Here is a 4367-nt window from a genome sequence, read left to right as displayed (position 1 = left end):
ATGATAACAAAGTTAAAAAAAAAAACTATTTACAAATAGAGTTCTTATTATTTTTGCCTAGCCAAAAATAATGCAATCATAAATTATCTTTTATTGTAATTGTAATTTTTATTAATATAAATTTGTTTATTTTTACTCTAATTTAATTATATTTAAATTAAGTAAAAGTAGCTACTTTGTATTAACGTTAGGGCAACACAAAACCACTCTCTGTAATTACGGCCGTAAGGAGTTTCCCTTTCAAATGAATTGTTCTAGCTGTCGCCGTGTCCTATTGTTGACAGTGAATTTGTGGTGTTAGACGATTGAATGAATTGTGATCGTTGATCTAACACTGATCCAAAATTGAACGATTAAGAGGAAGGTGGACAGACTCATAGTGAGCCATTCGTTTCGCACTGCCAACAAGGGCTCTGCCTGGACTGGAGCTCTGAACCTCCACCTCATGTGCAAAAAGAACCTCCGCCTCATGTGAAAAAAAAAGACTGATGAAGCAAAAGAAATCCTGGCGAGAAAAATGAAATCGGCTATTTTTCCATCGAAAATGTTGTAACTTCTCAGGTAGGAGCGGGAGCGGCCGAGGCCTTGAAATGCGAAGTTAGGAGTCTTGAATTCCTGCAGCCATGGCATAACAGGTATTCCAGAAACTTGGTGAGTATGTAGTAAGTACAAGCGAAAACAGTAATGGCTTGGATCCTCCTACTTATTCTGAAACCTCTTGCCCTGCTCAAGGATCTGATCCTCGGGTTTTCCCCTGTAATTTCTGTCAAAGAAAATTCTATAGTTCTCAAGCATTACGAGGTCATCAAAATGCCCATAAGCGTGAGAGAACTTTGGCTAGAAGGGCACAGAGAATGGGGTCTTTTGCACAAAGATATTCAAGCATGGCATCACTTCCACTCCACGGTTCCTCGGAAACAAGTTGGACGCCCAGTCGGTTTTTAGGGATAAACCCCCATTCTGAAGTTGATGGGTCAGCCAGATGATATTGCAGAACTATCCAGATGAGTTTCAATCTAGTTCATTCTTCAACACTTTGCATTTGTATTTATGTTTCCCATTCACATATACCACAAATCACAGTGGAAAAACATGGTCATTGCCTAGCTTTCTATAGCTTCCTTGGTGCTTCATATTGCCCTAAGCTGACTTTTTATCGTTAAATTGGAAATGGGACTTGTGGGAGCAGCCATTACATTGGCTTATGGTGGGTGCTTGCAATTGGCAAGTTTCATTATGTTACCTATGGAGGTTGCCCCCATATGTGGACCAGGTTGTCGAGTAATGCATTCAGAGACTTGTGGCCTTTTTTGAAGTTCTCTGTCGTGTTGGGTGTGATGTTATGATTAGTTGAACACAAATCACTCTTGAAAGGGTTCCTGTTGGTTGATTCTAATTTCAACACAAAAGGAGCTGACATTATTTCTCCTCTCTTCAATTTAGAGAATTGGTATTACAGAGTGTTGGTCCTCCTAACAGGGAAACTACCAGATCCTCAATTTGCAATGGATTCCCTTTCTATCTGGTAAAACCTGCTTCTTTGTTTCTTATTAGAATGATGCATGGTAATTAAATTCACATTCTGATATTTTCAGACTTGAAATTCATTCCTTTCAACATGAACATTAATGGCTGGGAGATGATGATACCCCTTTGGATTCTTTGTTGCAGCTGGGCATGCTCAGTGTTCTAGTATTTTGGATAACACCTAATGTTTTTTTTCTAAGAATGTGCATGTGTTTGATTTGGTCTATTATAATATTTTATGTTTGAGACTTAGTTGTAATTTGAACCTGATTATTGCAGAGTGTGAGGATTACCAATGAGCTAGGAGTTGGAAATGGCACAAGGCATTTTGTTTTGGGTTGTCATAGTGGTATTCCACCAGGATTTTTCTCTGTTGTTCACAATCAGTTCAGTCATCAAAGTCATGGTTTCTAGAATGGTTATTTTGCTGGCGTTTATGATTTTCTTCAACATTGTTCAACCAATACTTTCAAGGAATGCACTTGCTTTTCTCGTCTACTAAACTTGCCAATGGGAATCTGCAGTTCTTCATCCATACCAAAAATAAGAGAGAGAGATAGATTAGATTATTCACACATATAGTTAACAACATTCTCTCTACAAAAAAAGGTTCTTCGAAAATTATCCCTTCAAATTATAATCAGAAAAAGGAAATTTAATGTAACGAATTCAGACTGTATCTAATTCTAACAGTTTGGAGTTAAAAAATTGAAAGTGATCACTATAACATTAAACGCAAGTAAATCAGCCATGCCATCATGGGTGCTATTGTTGATGTAGTTTCATCTTGTGTTTTAATGCCAGTTTGGTATGGGTAGTGCCTTGGAAACTTTGTGCGGTCAAGCTTATGGAGCTAAGCAATACCACATGCTGGGAGTGTATATGCAATGCTCTTGGATTGTTCTCTTTCTTGTTGCAGTACTCCTCCTACCAATTTATATCTTTGTCACCCCCATCAACTTTGCCACCTCCATTCTCAAGATGGGTCAGCCAGATGATTTTGCAGAACTATCCGGAGCAGTTTCAATCTTATTCATTCATTAACACTTTTAATTTGTATTTATGTTTCCCATTCACAGATACCACCTGTCATAGTTGAAAAACATGGCCATTTCTTGGCTTTCTGTAGCTTCCTTGGTGATTCATATTTCCATACGCTGGATTTTTATCGTTAAATTGGAAATGGGACTTGTGGGAGCAGCCATTACATTGTCTTTCGCATGGTGGGTGCCTATAACTGGCCAGTTTCTTTATGTTACCTATGGAGGTTACCCCCATACGTGGATCAGGCTATCGAGAAATGCATTCAGAAACTTGTGGCCTTTTCTCAAGCTCTCTGTCGCATCAGGTGTGATGCTATGGTTAGTTGAACACAACTCACTCTTGAAAGGATTCTTGTTTGGTTGATTCTAATTTTAGCACAAAAGGATCTAACGTTATTTCTCCTCTTCAGTTTAGAGAATTGGTATTACAAAGAGCTGGTCCTCCTCACAGGGAAACTACCAAATCCTCAAGTTGCAGTGGATTCCCTTTCTATCTGGTAAAACCTGCATCTCTGTTTCTTATTACAATGATGCATGGCAATTAAATTCACATTCTAATATTTTGAGACTTGAACTTCGTTCCTTAGATTCTTTGTTGCAGCTGGGTATGTTCAGTGTTCTAGTATTTTGGATAACACCTAATGTTATTTTTTCTAAGAATGTGCATGGGTTTCATTTGGTTTGTTATAATATTTTCTGTTTGAGACTTAGTTGTAATTTTAGCCTGATTATTGCAGAGTGAGGATTGCCAATGAGCTAGGAGCTAGAAATGGCAAGGGAGCTAAATTTGCAATAATTGTTTCTACAACTACTTCAAGTGAAATAGGTGTTGTGTTTTGGGTTCCCATAGTGGTGTTCCACCAGGATTTTACTCTGTTGGTCACAAGTAGTTCAATCATCAAAGAAATGATTTCTAGCATGGTTATTTTGATGGCGTTTATGATTCTCTTCAACAGTGTTCAACCAATACTTTCAGGCAATGCACTTTCTTTTCTCGTCTACTTGACTTTGCTAATCTTTCATGGTATATTTATGTTTTACATTATCTAGGCATTCTACAGTGCGGAATGTTGTTACCAATGGATTTTGATGGATGAACGAAAGGAAATATTTCTTGCTTCTACACCATCTCGGTCAAGTGCTTCTTCTGACAGTGGCAATTTTTTTAACCAGTATAGATATGTTGCATAATAGAGGAATAAGAGTTATGCGCCATCCATACTGTGTAAAATAAAAGGTGTTTTGATGTATGTGTTGTTTCCTCTGAGGAGTCGTAGCAAAATAGAGTCTTAGATGACATAAAAATATATGTGTTTTTAATGTTGAGGAAAAAGGATGGGATGGGGTGGGCTTTTCGGAAGCACACTTTTTTGGGACAAGCTTTTTGTTGTCTGCAAGTTTTAAGTTTTATCACAAGCTATGTACATGGACGGCCCCAAATGCTTCCCAATGTATATGAGTTTCTTAATAATACTTGCCTGTAGTCAATCCCATATAAATCTAGAAGGTTGAAAGAGCTGAGGCAGAGATGGAGGGAGGTAAGCTCATTCATGCATATGCATTTCTGTGTCATTATGATGGCTTAAATGACAACTACAGTAGAAAACCATATGCTCTTATATTTCGTATAATGACTTAAGATGGTCATCATGTTGACAGAATATTAGTTAAGTATATAACTGATTTTTTATGTGTTTTCCACATATTGTGATCAAAACTTAGCACTAAATGCTCAGAACTCAAGCTTTATTATGTGTTCTCTGAATTTCGTTTGAGGATGAATTGTACTATATTGGA

General features: G+C 37.4%; 1 long non-coding RNA gene across 1 annotated transcript; it reads left to right on the top strand.

The window, feature by feature from the left end:
- Positions 1-392: 392 nt before the first annotated feature.
- On the top strand, positions 393-4136 carry LOC149147550 (uncharacterized). Its single transcript, XR_016263112.1, has 3 exons — positions 393-2888; positions 2981-3067; positions 3308-4136. It is a non-coding gene; the product is annotated as an uncharacterized LOC149147550 (long non-coding RNA).
- Positions 4137-4367: the final 231 nt, after the last annotated feature.

This window comes from Pinus tabuliformis, chromosome 9 (genome assembly GCF_031772625.1).
Source record: "Pinus tabuliformis cultivar Carrire ecotype Pingquan chromosome 9, CPIR1, whole genome shotgun sequence".
Classification (NCBI taxonomy): Eukaryota; Viridiplantae; Streptophyta; class Pinopsida; order Pinales; family Pinaceae; genus Pinus; species Pinus tabuliformis.
Note: the sequence above shows the minus strand (reverse complement) of the source record. Positions and strands in the feature narration are given on the sequence as shown.